At 37.9% G+C, this 17320-nt stretch overlaps 2 pseudogenes; one reads left to right on the plus strand and one right to left on the minus strand.

Annotated features, from left to right (window-relative positions):
* Positions 1-1007: 1007 nt before the first annotated feature.
* On the minus strand, positions 1008-1125 carry LOC148535465 (5S ribosomal RNA; annotated as a pseudogene).
* Positions 1126-10166: 9041 nt separating this feature from the next.
* On the plus strand, positions 10167-10284 carry LOC148535466 (5S ribosomal RNA; annotated as a pseudogene).
* Positions 10285-17320: the final 7036 nt, after the last annotated feature.

Consider the following 17320-nt stretch of genomic DNA (forward strand, 5'->3'; position numbering starts at 1 on the left):
GTGGGTTTCGTTCTGAACGAAATGAATAGTACACACATGTGACCATTTGAGTGAGTACAAATGAACACAATTTATTTACAAGTAATAAACAAACAATAAACATACAAAGTATACAATATACTCAACTTTTGTCTAGGTATTCAGATGACACTGGTAATTCATCATCTTCAACATAAGATGTACTTCATCTTCAACATAATATGTACTCCATCTTCATCTGGGTAGCCCTCATTTCAATAACGCCCAGGCAGTTCAATATACATTCCAGGCATCCTACTGCAGTCTCAGATCCATGCATGAGCCAAGAGCCTTTGTCTAGGTCTTGATTTATATACCAGAATATGGGTGCTGGCTTTGCAGATATTAAGCCCATATTAGTTACATACTGGGTATCGAGCACTGTTGGTAGAACGTAGCATTGGCCAAACTTATCTTTTGCACATGCTCTATAAGCACTAAGATATACTCAGACAAAGAAATACAGTAATGATGTATCCTAGTTTGTCAGGAGATAAACTCTATTTCAAATCTCCTTTGTGTAGAGTCTCAGATTACCCATAATGCTTAGCGTCTCTACACATCTTACAATGGTCAGTCTATTGGAATGTGGCTCACTGTCTACTGATAACAGCATATAAGCTTTGAATGGCTCATTATACATCTACTAATAGATACACAAAGAGAAGAAAGTAGGGCTAGTTGTTGGGGCACTCTTAGAAAAATACAATTAAAATATAACTTTTATTAAATATAAGTCAATAAAATATATGGTAGCAAAATCCCCCAAGAAAAAGAGCAAATTAATCAAATGCAAATGGATCTAATTGAAATGCAAGATCCTGAGGTAATCCTCTGGCGAAATATTTAACAGTTTATCATCATTCCAATGGGTATGCACATATTAGTCAAGAAGAATAAAGATGTTAACCATAAAGTGGGTAAAACAAATAGAAATATGGTTTGTGGTGCTCTGCCAATCGTCATTGGGGTCCCATATATTCCTCTTTAGCCTACGGCACCTGGTATTCCCTGGGGGTCTCCCCTCCAAGTACTAACCAAGCCTATCACCATTTAGCTTCCAAGATCAGACGAGATTGGGCATTTTGGTGATGTATGGCTGTAGTGATAGTCCTATGAGGAAAGGTAGATTACCCCCACCTAGGTCAGAGCAAGAACACAACCGTATAATAAATGTAGGACTGTCACAATGAGAAGTCCATTTTTTAATATAAAAGATGTTGTGTTCCAAAAAAGTTTACACATGAGCATACTTTAATTGTTACACATATATTTTGTACACCAACACTCTCGAATAGGTTGTACAGACAAATAAATATTTTGTGATTATAATTAGTGTAACAGGGAAATATAATAAATCACATTTTAATCCAAGTGGGATAGCCACAGTAAATAGATATATCACATATATCCAGATATCACATCATCCCCTATATGACTCACCCTTAGTAAAAAATATATCACAAGACAAATAATTTCAACGGATCATGAATATCACAAATGTCTTGAAAAAATCTTTTCACAATAGTTGAATTTCTTAGTATACATATATACAGGTAGCCTGCTGTTAGTTTAAATGAAGAGCCAAAAGGGTAAGGTTCACATATATTATACACAACAGCAATTACATAAAATTAGCTGCAGGGTAAATTCTGAGGCAGGTGCATGTCATATAATCACATCAAGTCATTGCATCCATATAGGTGTCTTGTGTGTATTTCACCATATATCTCTCTAAATTATTAAATATACATGTAACATATATATAGAGACTAATTGCAGGACACGCTAATCTTAATGCAAATGCATATTACTGTGTCTGCACATTTAAATCCAAGTAGGATATCCACAGTGAATAAATATGTATTACCAAATATCACATTATACCCTATATGGCTCAATTGATCATAAATATCACAAATGTCTTGAAAAGAACCTTTTTATCACAATATTTGAGTTTCCTAATATACATACATAACAGGTAATCCGTTAGTTTAATAAGGAACCAAAAGGGTGAGGTTATATATATTTTTTACAAAGCAGCAGTTTATATAAAGCTAGCTGCAAGATGTACTAATTCTGAGGTAGATGCATATCATATATAGTCACATAAAATCATAGTATCCATATATATGTCATGTGTGTATCTCACCACATATTTTACTAGTTTATTAAATATACGTGTAACATGTATAAGGAAACTAGTTGTAGGACACACTGATCTTAGTGCAAATGCATAATACTGTGTCCCCTTAAATGCAAAACATAGCTCCTATAATAAGTAAATATTCCAGAAGTTTGGAAATATAAATCTTGGCATCAGGAAGTGAATTGCCTGCTCCAATGTTGAGCCCATGTGTAGCCAACATAAATATAAAGCCTCCTTGGCTAATACGATACCATCCCCATTGTGGTGGGAGTCCAGAATCCAGTCCGTGCGCCGACTGTGCGCTGTCTGTTTGGTTCTCCCATTATAATGGCAGATGAAAGAGGATGCGCGTTTCACCCGGCTGAGGGCTTGTTCACCTCGTGTGTATTACATCACACGCAGCCGCTATCTCCCGTCTTCTGGGAGATGTCATTGGGTGTTAGAGAATTACCCAGGGGATAGGCCACGCCCACCGATTACGTCCCTAGGCGATCATGTGGCTGGTCCAGACAGCCAATCTCAGTAAGGGTGGAATAAAGCATGCTGGTATCTGTAGTTTTATACCATATAGTTAGCAAATCGGGACCATAAAGTAAAGCACTACTGAAATAAGGCATGCTGATATATGTAATCTTTTCCCATAATTACTAATCATAATACAATAATGGATTTGAAATATATGTATGTGTATATAAACACAATTTTTAGCATTTAGAAAAATAGAGCGATTTTGGATGGAATAAAGCATGCTGGTATTTGTAGTGTTATTCCATATAGTTAGCAATTCAAGTTATGGAGTAAAGCACTAATGACATGAGGCATATTAGTATAAATGGTCTTTTTCACATGGTTACTATTCAAAGATTATATTGATGGGTTTAGAATATATGTATGTGTATACTGTACAATTTTTATAAATTTTTAACACATAGAAAAGTAGAAGGATTAAAAAGTGAAGCATAAGGTAGGGAATATTGTCCTCATACTTATTTTTCTTATGCTCAGTGTAATTCATATGCCAAAATATCATTTAAAAATGAATGTGGGTAGCTCTCATATGAATCAGCAAATTCATTTATACTCTTAATTATCTATCAGAGTCCAGATTCATAACTTTATATTGTGCAAAGAGAGAATTATATTACAATCAAATAATAGAAGTTCCTCCCTAGGAGTACAATCTATGGACATAACTAACGAGATATATTGTATAGTCAGCAGAGTTCTAGGATCTTAATAGCAGCTTATTAATCCTTTCTTATGCTGCTGCTTGATTTTAAAGTTAGTGTAAATGCCTCGTTATTGTTCAGGTAATTTATACGGGGAAGGGGAAAGAGAGGGCCATTATCTATATATTGGCAAAAATTTATAAAACATAGATGTAACTCTGATCTTTTATAGTGATGGACTTATTTATAATAGTGCAATATAATATATAACTGATCATCAATCAGTATTACCAACACACTAAGTGCATAATAACATATAAAATAAACAAAATGTTTAAAATATATGAACTAAATAGTTGACCATTATAATAGTGAGGAATGAGTGGATATTGTGGCAATAGTGAGAAATACCAACTTAATTTAGTATAGGTATACAAGTGAACATAAAATGACATACATCATACGAACGGTTGGTAACATAATATATTATATATTAACTGAACAGCAAGTAACCCAGGTCTTATCTGTATCTTATTAACCTTTCATGATCTTAGTTAATCAAAATCATATAAATAATACATTGACTAATCAAATAGTCCATATATTAATAATTAGTACCACATAAATATAATGAATCTAATTTCTTTAAGAGAGATACTCATTTCTTAACAACATATTTTAGTGAATAGTCATTTCTCAAAACAGTGTTATAGACACAAAAGTGCATGAGAATATAGTGAAAGAAAATATGTGAATAGTTAGGTAAATATTATACCACTAATGAAACGTGCAAAGTTGATTACATATGATATGATCAACCAATAAAAATGAAAATGGTGAAAAATTAGATGAATTTAAATTAATATATACCAGTTGAATTAGTGATGGTGAAACAAGAAAAAGTAAGTGGATCAATATATCCGTTTAATTCCTTTGAGTGATACAGACACACGTGGGTTTCATGGGATATTACCACTCTTGAAAATTATATCAAACACTAGATCACACCTAAAGGGCTACGGCCTAAGATATTTCCAGCATTCAAGTTAGCAACGGAGAATCTCAACAAAGATTGGGAAATGACTCTCCTAAAATGCTCTCAAGATTTGATTTCTATATTAATTAAACACAACCACATCACCTTGGATGAATGCGAAAATGAAATTGAAACCCTGGGGAAGAAGCTGGAAAGCTGGGAGAAGGATCTGACATTTCAAAAGACAGTAGAAAAGCATAAAAAAGAATTGGAGGCATATGAAATGGAAATCATTGAGAGGAAGAAACTTAAATTCAACCGTGATATACGGGACTTCTCCACGGGTAAGCAAGAAACTCAAGCGTTGATGAATATGAGACGATGGAAAGACGTAATTATCAAGCCCTCAGATAAGGGTGGCAATGTCATTATTTGGCCAACAAAAATGTACCAGAAAGAAGCTATGAGACAATTGGAAGATACAGAGTGCTACCAAAAAATTACCTTTAATCCAACAGAAAATTACATCAGTGTATTTGATTGCATACTGGATCGAGCGAGACAGGAAGGAATTATCCTTAAACAAGAACACAAGTATTTGAAGGTGTCCAATCCAAAAATGCCAACTTTATATTTGCTACCTAAAGTTCACAAAAACATGTGTGAACCTCCCGGGAGACCGATCATATCAGGACTAGGTGGATTATCTGAAAATGCAAGTTGTTTTATTGACCTTCATCTTCGGCGCCACGTACTAGGATTAGCATCCTATATACAGGATACAGCTGACATTCTCAGGAAATTACACGACATAAGACTGGATACACACCATTATCTAGTTACCCTAGACGTCGTGTCCCTATATACTTGCATTGACCATGATCTGGGCCTGCAGGCCGTTGAATACTTTCTTAAAATGGAAGAACCATGTCAATTTCACCAATTTCTTCTGGACCTTCTGAAGTTCATCTTGACTAAGAACTATTTTACGTTCGGGGACCGCTTCTACTTACAGAAAAGAGGAACGGCAATGGGGGCAGCTTGTGCCCCCACTTATGCCAACCTCTTCATGGGAAAGTGGGAGTGGGAATTTGTCTTCGATGAAATGACAGAACAATATACCCAATATATAGGAGGATGGTGGAGGTATATAGACGACATCCTCATGATATGGGAGGGAGAAGAAGACTTACTCGTTGAATTCATACAAGAACTCAACAATAATAACAGTAACATCAAACTTACCCATTTTTACAGTCAAGAATTTGTCACTTTCCTGGACTTAAAAATCTATAAAACCAGTGATGGTACCTTACAAACAGAACTGTACAGAAAGGAAACAGCAACAAATAGCCTATTATATCAGACCAGTGCACATTTTTTCCCCCACAGTTGAAAACCTCCCTAAGGGGGAATTCTTAAGATTGAAACGTAACTGCTCTGAAGCACATGTATATAAAACAAAAAGTCGGGAACTCGAGAATAGGCTAAGAGAAAGAGGATATAGTAAGAGATGCATAAAACGAGCACAAGCATGCATCTCTGAAACACCCAGAGAAAAGTTGATATTCAATGACCGTGAACAACAACCGTATAACCAAAAGCTCATAATGAATAAGGAAGGATTAAGATTCATCTGCAATTTTTGTAAAGAATGGAGAATCATTCAGGACATCATCCAACGACACTGGCTGGTCCTCCACTTAGATAAAGATCTGTCATCAATTCTGGATAAGAAGGTAGCGATGGGTTGGCGACGATCAAAAAACCTAAGAGACAAACTTGTACATAGTCACTATGTGAAATATCCCAAGGGTGTCAATAAAACACAAGGATCCTATGCCTGTTGGACTTGCAAGGCATGTCCATATATGATAAAACAAGAAAAAGTGATTGATAAATATGGAACGGAGATCAAAATTAGAGATTTTATCAATTGCAATACCTCATGTGTGATATATTGTCTTACCTGTAGTTGCAATCTCAGGTATGTTGGAATGACCTCAAGAAACCTGAAACTACGTGTTCTTGAACAGGTTGGGACAATAAGAAATGCTGTCTCAGACAAAGCTAAATTCAAGAAACTTACATCAGTTGCACGTCATTTCTATACATGTCATAATAATAATTATAAAGAATTTCAGACATTTGGGTAAGAGAAGATCACCATGGGCATTCGAGGAGGTGATTTAACACAAGAACTAATTAAACGAGAAAGCATGTGGACTTTTAAATTGGGTGCTCTCAATCCATACGGGATGAACGAATACATAAATTATAGCGTATTCCTATAAAAAACGAAATCTTATATACCTGGCAACTACCTTGGAGATATATGACCTCATTATTTAGGGTTTTCTGACTATAAGAGTCATATGAGATTCTCTTTATTAGAGCTTAAACACACATTTGGCAAGTAGCCAGATCCATTATCAAACCTTTTAGAATAAAAATAAGAGCCATGTGAATACATATTTGATATGAATTTTAATACACTGCACTTATAAATCACAGTACGAATTTATATATTAAATTACTATATTGGAATTAAGGGTCTAGGATTGTCACTTTCTCCTCCCGCCTTTCTTTCACGTTCTCTTTTTTTCGTTTTTCTCCTTTTTTCTTTTTTCGTTATTTACTAGTTTTCTTTTTTTGTGTTTATTTGTTTCACGTGTGTCTGTATCACTGAAAAGAATTAAACGGATATATTGATCCACTTACTTTTTCTTGTTTCACCATCACTAATTCAACTGGTATATATTAATTTAAAATCATCTAATTTTTCACCATTTTCATTTTTATTGGTTGATCATATCATATGTAATCAACTTTGCACGTTTCATTAGTGGTATAATATTTACCTAACTATTCACATATTTTCTTTCACTATATTCTCATGCACTTTTGTGTCTATAACACTGTTTTGAGGAATGACTATTCACTAAAATATGTTGTTAAGAAATGAGTATCTCTCTTAAAGAAATTAGATTCATTATATTTATGTGGTACTAATTATTAATATATGGACTATTTGATTAGTCAATGTATTATTTATATGATTTTGATTAACTAAGATCATGAAAGGTTAATAAGATACAGATAAGACCTGGGTTACTTGCTGTTCAGTTAATATATAATATATTATGTTACCAACCGTTCGTATGATGTATGTCATTTTATGTTCACTTGTATACCTATACTAAATTAAGTTGCTATTTCTCACTATTGCCACAATATCCACTCATTCCTCACTATTATAATGGTCACCTATTTAGTTCATATATTTTAAACATTTTGTTTATTTTATATGTTATTATGCACTTAGTGTGTTGGTAATACTGATTGATGATCAGTTATATATTATATTGCACTATTATAAATAAGTCCATCACTATAAAAGATCAGAGTTACATCTATGTTTTATCAATTTTTGCCAATATATAGATAATGGCCCTCTCTTTCCCCTTCCCCGTATAAATTACCTGAACAATAACGAGGCATTTACACTAACTTTAAAATCAAGCAGCAGCATAAGAAAGGATTAATAAGCTGCTATTAAGATCCTAGAACTCTGCTGACTATACAATATATCTCGTTAGTTATGTCCATAGATTGTACTCCTAGGGAGGAACTTCTATTATTTGATTGTAATATAATTCTCTCTTTGCACAATATAAAGTTATGAATCTGGACTCTGATAATTAAGAGAATAAATGAATTTGCTGATTCATATGAGAGCTACCCACATTCATTTTTAAATGATATTTTGGCATATGAATTACACTGAGCATAAGAAAAATAAGTATGAGGACAATATTCCCTACCTTATGCTTCACTTTTTAATCCTTCTACTTTTCTATGTGTTAAAAATTAATAAAAATTGTATTTATATACACATACATATATTCTAAACCCATCAATATAATCTTTGAATAGTAACCATGTGAAAAAGACCATTTATACTAATATGCCTCATGCCATTAGTGCTTTACTCCATAACTTGAATTGCTAACTATATGGAATAACACTACAAATACCAGCATGCTTTATTCCATCCAAAATCGCTCTATTTTTCTAAATGCTAAAAATTGTGTTTATATACACATACATATATTTCAAATCCATTATTGTATTATGATTAGTAATTATGGGAAAAGATTACATATATCAGCATGCCTTATTTCAGTAGTGCTTTACTTTATGGTCCCGATTTGCTAACTATATGGTATAAAACTACAGATACCAGCATGCTTTATTCCACCCTTACTGAGATTGGCTGTCTGGACCAGCTATATGATCGCCTAGGGACGTAATCGGTGGGCGTGGCCTATCCCCTTGGTAATTCTCTAACACCCAATGACATCTCCCAGAAGATGGGAGATATGAATATTCACTCTATTTAAGTAGCGGCTGCGTGTGATGTAATACACACGAGGTGAACAAGCCCTCAGCCGGGCGAAACGCACATCCTCTTTCATCTGCCATTATAGCGGGAGAACCTAACAGACGGCGCACATTCGGCGCACGGACTGGATTCTGGGCTCCCACCACAATGGGGATGGTATCGTATTAGCCAAGGAGGCTTTATATTTATGTTGGCTACACATGGGCTCAACATTGGAGCAGGCAATTCACTTCCTGCTGCCAAGATTTATATTTCCAAACTTCTGGAATATTTACTTGTTATAGGAGCTATGTTTTTCATTTAAGGGGACACAGTACTATGCATTTGCACTAAGATCAGTGTGTCCTACAACTAGTTTCCTTATACATGTTACACATATATTTAATAAACTAGTAAAATATGTGGTGAGATACACACATGACATATATATGGATACTATGATTTTATGTGACTATATATGATATGCATCTACCTCAGAATTAGTACATCTTGCAGCTAGCTTTATATAAACTGCTGCTTTGTAAAAAATATATATAACCTCACCCTTTTGGTTCCTTATTAAACTAACGGATTACCTGTTATGTATGTATATTAGGAAACTCAAATATTGTGATAAAAAGGTTCTTTTCAAGACATTTGTGATATTTATGATCAATTGAGCCATATAGGGTATAATGTGATATTTGGTAATACATATTTATTCACTGTGGATATCCTACTTGGATTTAAATGTGGAGACACAGTAATATGCATTTGCATTAAGATTAGCGTGTCCTGCAATTAGTCTCTATATATATGTTACATGTATATTTAATAATTTAGAGAGATATATGGTGAAATACACACAAGACACCTATATGGATGCAATGACTTGATGTGATTATATGACATGCACCTGCCTCAGAATTTACCCTGCAGCTAATTTTATGTAATTGCTGTTGTGTATAATATGTGTGAACCTTACCCTTTTGGCTCTTCATTTAAACTAACAGCAGGCTACCTGTATATATGTATACTAAGAAATTCAACTATTGTGAAAAGATTTTTTCAAGACATTTGTGATATTCATGATCCGTTGAAATTATTTGTCTTGTGATATATTTTTTACTAAGGGTGAGTCATATAGGGGATGATGTGATATCTGGATATATGTGATATATCTATTTACTGTGGATATCCCACTTGGATTAAAATGTGATTTATTATATTTCCCTGTTACACTAATTATAATCAGAATATATTTATTTGTCTGTACAACCTATTCGACAGTGTTGGTGTACAAAATATATGTGTAACAATTAAAGTATGCTCATGTGTAAACTTTTTTGGAACACAACATCTTTTATATTAAAAAATGGACTTCTCATTGTGACAGTCCTACATTTACTATTCGGTTGTGTTCTTGCTCTGACCTAGGTGGGGGTAATCTACCTTTCCTCATAGGACTATCACTACAGCCATACATCACCAAAATGCCCAATCTCGTCTGATCTTGGAAGCTAAATGGTGATAGGCTTGGTTAGTACTTGGAGGGGAGACCCCCAGGGAATACCAGGTGCCGTAGGCTAAAGAGGAATATATGGGACCCCAATGACGATTGGCAGAGCACCACAAACCATATTTCTATTTGTTTTACCCACTTTATGGTTAAACATCTTTATTCTTCTTGACTAATATGTGCATACCCATTGGAATGATGATAAACTGTTAAATATTTCGCCAGAGGATTACCTCAGGATCTTGCATTTCAATTAGATCCATTTGCATTTGATTAATTTGCTCTTTTTCTTGGGGGATTTTGGTACCATATATTTTATTGACTTATATTTAATAAAAGTTATATTTTAATTGTATTTTTCTAAGAGTGCCCCAACAACTAGCCCTACTTTCTTCTCTTTGTGTATCTATTGTCTTTTTGGGCTATGGGAGCACCACCAACGAATTTTGAATGACATCATTTGAGTAATGATTACTTATGGTTGGTCCTTTTGGATATTATTGAATTGAGAAAATCAGCTCTGTGCAGAATCTTCTCTCGTCCTTTGTACATCTACTAATAGTAATGACAGGTACAAGCTAGGCCTCAATTTATGTCTTGTTTGACCTCAAGGTGAATCTGACCATTCTATGCTTAGACTGCAACTACAATCTCTTTTCAAACCTCAATGGGGCCTAGCACAGGGTATATGTGTGTTACAACATATATGCCTATGTAGAAATTAATTATTTAACCCACTGGTTACATACATAAAAAAGATACAATATGAATAACCCACATAGGTATAAAGATATACAAACAAAATATAATATCGCAGTATAGAAGGCCTAGATGGTATTAAACTCAGCAATGTTGTTTCATCCAATAATGTTTTAAATCAATAACAGCAAATTTGGTACTACAAGCACCGTGGGAGGGAAAAAAATACAAAAACAAATTAATCTAAATTCATTATGATCTCTGCTTAAGGTCACAAAATTTATTTTAAAATGTAAATTTTCTAGACAAACAGTGACTAAATGGATTACTGTAGATAAATTGGGTGGGTTGCCCTCCCAAGTTCTCATTTGTCTAAGTAGCTTTTGCATATGGGTCATTCTGCGTCAAGTGGACCAATTTTGAAAATTGTCCCCATTTGCTTTCACAAATTGCGTGTTAAATTCGCTGCCATCTTTGAAGTCCAATAGCAAGAAAGAAGCATAACCGAATCAAAAGCTGTATAAGCCTGTGCACTTTCACAACTTCTGCTCTCCTAGATCTGCCACAGCAATTACTTGAACATTGCTAATTGTGCACCACGGAGACGGTGATAGTTTCACCTACCTCCACTACCAGGGCTACAACTCCACTACTATTGCATACTGTGAACTGAAACTCTACCAAAGTTAGTTCTAGATATCTACCAACCTTCATGCAAAATTTCAACAAATCGGAGATGGTCAAATGGGGCCCCTGGTTCACTTGACATGGAATGACCCATATAGGTCCCTGGCTTCCTCCCCCATTTAAGACATATAGGGCCTGATTCAGACCCGGACACTAAGCTGCGATCGCTCGCTATGGGCAATTGTCGCCCATCTGCGCATGCGTATGCATCAAAATACGCATGCGCGAACCATTCACTGCATCTGGGAATCGTGCACTCGTAGTAAACAGACTGGACGCTACTTTGAGTGACAGTGCCGTTTGTGGGTGGTTACAGGGGAAGTTGCTTGTGAACGAGGGAGTGGTGCTGCAAACGCAGGCGTGTCTGGGCATTAAAACAGCATTTAATGGGTGTCCATAATTAGCAATGAAGCGTCATTGTACACGTCACTTGGTTGTATTTCAGCATGCACTGTTCGCAGCGCTTGCGGCGAGGTAGGGTCTACCTCAAGCGTTGTGTGCAGCTCCGATGGCTCTCGATGTTGCTGATTAATCATACACTTCCTGGAGATGACGTGTGCTAAGAAAAAAAAGTGGGCGTCATTACACCGGCTTGCAATCACTCTGCCGTTGCTCTCTAAGACATAGAGGGCATCCTTTAGCCTGGCCGTGCGATCGTGGAATTTGCATATCTGCCCCCTGACGGCTGCAAGAGAGCACAGCTTAGCATCCGGGTCTGAATCGCCCTCATAGACCCTTAATAATAATGGAATATAGTATTTAAAGCAACTTATAAAGATTGTCTGGTATGGGACCACGAGGGGGTTTCAAATAATTTCATAATTTGTTCTCAGGTCGCAGAATACAAAGATTCATTATAATGTCCCCATTTGCCATAGAAACGAGTTATTCCCTTCTCTATGTCAGATAATGTAGCTCTTTGGTCAAAGTATAATATGATAGGTATCTTTCAGTTATGTCATCCTGCCACATCTCTGAACAGGCAAAACTTGACAATATCGTTCAAGTTGGCCTGCATGTACGGACGAGCACAGACACCGTTATCGTCCATGCACATCGTTGGTCAGGGGCTGGCTGGCAACTTTCAGCCTGGGGGGCAGACACAAGCAAGTGGCCCAGTTTTTCTACTAGCGAATGCAATGTAAAAATGGGTGTGACAACAATGGTTTCCGTAATGTGTGTGTGGTTTAAATAGCCAATTAAGTATATGATGGTAAAATTGTTATGACAAAGAGCTATAAATAAATACCGTTTATTGTGTGCGTCTCCTGGGGACTGGGTTGAGCAGCTGCGCCCGGCCCTTTGTTACGTCTTCCCCAAAGCTCCGTCCCACAGTGTGTTTATCTGACCCAGAGAAAGCGGGGCACAATTCATCAATCACAAAACGGGTAGGGTGCATTTCATAGTTAACAAAATGGGCAGGGCGTAGTCCCCTGCTAAAAGTACCTAGTTTGAAAACATATACTGTACATAAAGACACATTAAGTCCACACACACGCATGGGAATTCAATTCAAAGCAATGTTGAATAGCCCCGGGAGGGAGCCCCTGAAGCTATTCAATTCAACGCGATGTTTGGTCGGGCAAAAGGATTTCTTCTCGCACTCCCCTGGGGATGCGAGGAGAAATCCGACAAAACTGCCGGCCGCACGGCTGTTTGCCAGCTCAGCACGGCGCTGACAACCACACGGCCGGCACTTTAGTCGGTGAATGCCAGTGCTCACGACTAAACACCCAGGTTAAGTTGTGAGAACTGGCTTTCTCCGACTTTACAGCGCGCTGAATTGAATAGCTCCAGGAGCTCAATCCCAGGGCTATTCAGCATCGTGCTTGATTGAATTCCGACAATGAATATTATAAAGAACGAAAAAAAAACCTTGCAAAGTTTATGCCACACTGATATAATTTGTATACAAGATTAGATATAGATAGATATTAGATAGATAGATAGATAGATAGATAGATAGATAGATATGAGATAGATAGATAGATAGATAGATAGATAGATAGATAGATAGATAGATAGATAGAAATATATATAGATAATGAGATAGATAGATAGATATGAGATAGATAGAGAGATAGCTAGATAAGATAGATAGATATGAGGTAGATAGATATATAGATAGATATGAGATAAATAAATAGATATGAGAGATAGCTAGATAGATAGATATGAGATAGATAGATAGATAGATATGAGATAGATAGATAGATAGATAGATAGATAGATAGATAGATAGATAGATAGATAGGTAGATGTGGGATAGATAAATAGATATGAGATAGATAGATAGAGAGATAGATAGGAGATAGATAGATAGATAGATAGATAGATAGATAGATAGATAGATGAGAGAGATTGAAACACATACACTGTATATAAGCTCCACCCTCCACTTACCTGGTTTCTAAAAGGGTAGAAAAGACAGGAAGCACAGGATCTCCTGTACACTGGATCACTCCTCACCTCTGCCCTGTCTGTCTCCTCCCTGGGTGCCATCCAACTTCTCATTTAGCTCCTCTTCACTGACAGACTCTCCGGTAAGCCCCACCCCCTTTTTTACACTTTTCAGCCTCCAGGGTTCCTGGGAAAGGAAACCTGGCTCCCCATTGGTCGACAGCGGCCATTTCTTTGTAGCTTACTATGGGGGCAGCCATTTTTGATTAGCCTCTGCAACTAGTCGGCTCTATCTAGAAGCGTAGCTGGCCAGCCGCCCATCGGAGCTGAAGAACCATCTGCGACTGTCTTACAGTACTCCCACAGGCAGCCAGGCGGCCGTGGAATACTAGCATTGTACCGGTCCGGGGGGCAGATGGCACCCTGCCCCCCGGCCCAGTCCGCCACTGTCGTTGGTCGCTCGCTGCATAAAAATGAATGATTACTTGTTGAGCGATATTGTTATCGTTCATATCGTTCATAGATATCGTACCATGTGTACGCACCTTTAGGAGAGGTCAATTTGACTTTATATTTCTGCAGGAGACCCATTTTTCTTCATCTAATCCATTATTTCTTGCCTGTGCTCCATCAAAACACAGCGTCATTGCCATTTTCATTATAGCAATGTTCCATTTAACAAGTAGTGTGACTTATCCATCATACTTTCTCCTTTTAATTGCCCTATGAGGTAATAAGATCTTCCTTTGAGATATATAAAAATTCTTCTTATTGGCTAGAGCTTGCCTTGCTAATCATAGGCAAACGCAGGGGGGGTTTCCGTCTGCCTGGAAACCCCCCTCCCCAGCCCACACCATGATCACAATAGAAATAGTAATATAATAGATTGTTACTAGTGCTGAATGTTTTTCTCAGTATCACAAATGAAATAATTAACACTACCTGTGGGTCTTTTAACATGTATCAGCCAGTAATAAATAACCTGTGCACCAACTAGAAGATCTGGAAAACATGCACTGTTAGAGATGCACTGCTATAGAGCCCAATATGTACATATATGTCCAGGGCAGTGCTAGGTTCTTATTCTGCTCCTCCAGGCTCCCGAACTTTCTCCAATAGTCTGGAATGGTGCCCACATCTAAAATAAATACGTTCACCTCAGACAGGATGGCCTACTGACGCATTTAATGGATTACTGTGATCACTGGTCCTGTATATGCTGAAATTAATACATACAATACACTTTGTATGCCGCTTATTAAAGCTGGTTAAGTACTAATTCTGCCCTCTTCATTGACTGGCCACACTCGCTCTAAAATTAAGCATTTGGAAACTCCCCTCTGGAAATCCTGCGTTTGCCACTGCTAATCCCAGCTTTTTCGGTCGTAAGCGGCCACTCGGTCGTACGCCTAACGACCAAGAAACTGAAAAAGGAAGCAATCGCACGGCTGGTCGGTCGCAACCAAAGTGACGCCCATACATGAACAAATCACCTCCTCTAGCTAGCGAGTGATAGCAGCTAGTGATCGAGTCAATCGTTGTCAGTCACTGTATGTTAATTTTCTTCTGATGGTTGCGGCCGCTTATGTTGTGTTGTTCAAATGTCATTTAGTTCATGCTGATGTTTTACTGGTAGTGCGTTTGTAAATAAAAAAGATTTTAAACCCGGATTTTGGAATAATAATGTTGTGCTGTTGTTAAATGCATGTTAAAATTAACAAAAAAACGCATAGAATAAGCCATCCCCATGAAATTTATTTATTCTTATTATTCGCTAATGCTAACGCAGCTGAATCAATTACAAGCCAATTAGCAGTGTTATTAGCTTCAACAAACGATTATTAGCTGCTTGCATTGTGTGGCTCAAAATAAAAACATCAATCCTAACATCAATAACATTCGATAGTATCGATTGTACTCTGGGGCTTGAGAGAGCACATGCCCAACCTCAAGTTGTACGATCAGCCAGGCCTCTAACCTGCTCGCAGAGTGATGTTTTACTACTTCCGGCCTTCTATGTCGGTCGTAGCAGGTAAATTATGCACGCCCCTAAAACGCCCTCAAAACGCTGAGGCATGCCTGCGTTTTCAGACCACCACCCCTGTCAACACCCACAAATGGCCTTTCATGTCAATCAACTCTCGGAAGCCACTTCCTGCTCATAAGCCGTACGATCAACAGCATTTTGGATCGCAAAGCCTCGTACGCACATGCACACAACTAACCGTGCGCATGCGTGGTTTGGAAACATTGGATGCGTACGACCGAGCGGCCGCTTACGACCGACTCTGAATGAGGTCCATTGTCTGCACTGTCACATGACAGCAGCATCATGGAAGAAGTCACCCATTTTCCATAACAATGGGTTTTTTTTATTATTATTATCCAGTGTCTGGCACGTTTATCAAATGGAACATGTAATCAGAAACCTAAAGAACTTCTCTGTTTGCTCCCTGGATGTGAAATCTCACAGCTCCTCTATGGTAATCCTCCACCTTGGCATTAATCTCTAAAAACGTGAGCTTCCCCTCTCTAACCCCAGCTGAGTGAATCCACGTGTCACCTCCCTGCCTTCCTCACCTGGCCTACAGTACTTCTCCCAAACTGTACGCACCCACCTGCAGATTAACTAGTTTAAACAAAAATGTTACATGATTTCCCTACTCTGCTACAATCAGTTGCCTGTTAACTCATAATACCCATATTATTACAAAAACTATAAACAAAGAAGTTTTCCCTATGTTGAGACTGTGGGCCTGATTCTGACCCGCTCGCGAACGCTGTGCGCACAACAGAGGCGGCTCCGTCGTGCGCATGCGCGAGACCCGAATAACGACGGCCAAGCCGTCGTTAAGGGTCTCGCACCAAAGGGGGCGTGCTGTCGATGGTGATTGACAGCATGCCCCCTTTGATGGGCGTGCCGGGGGCGTGGCTGCCCAGACGGAGGCGTTCCCATGGGAACGCCTACCGTCTTGGCCCGGCCCCACTGACATCACTAGTGATGTCAGTGGGAGTGCTCTCGGCTCTGATAGAGCCAAAAGCACTCCTGGGCTTGCGGCAGCGAGACCCTACCGCAGGGTCTCGTCGCAAGCCCGATGGTCGCGATGGTCTTGACCAACACGACCATCATCATGGACGCTCGCATAAGCTGTGGGTGGTAACCCACAGCTATGCGAGCCTCCATAAGGCCGCTCCACATTTAAATAGGACGGCCCTGATTCAGAGCGAGCGTTCTGCTCAGAGCGTTCAGCTCTGAATCAGGGCCAAGGTCCGATCGTGCCGAAAAATTTGCAGAAACACTCGGGTACTTTGTAAGAGT

This window comes from Taudactylus pleione, unplaced genomic scaffold (assembly GCF_031769625.1).
Source record: "Taudactylus pleione unplaced genomic scaffold, aTauple2 ptg000051l, whole genome shotgun sequence".
Lineage (NCBI taxonomy): Eukaryota > Metazoa > Chordata > Amphibia > Anura > Myobatrachidae > Taudactylus > Taudactylus pleione.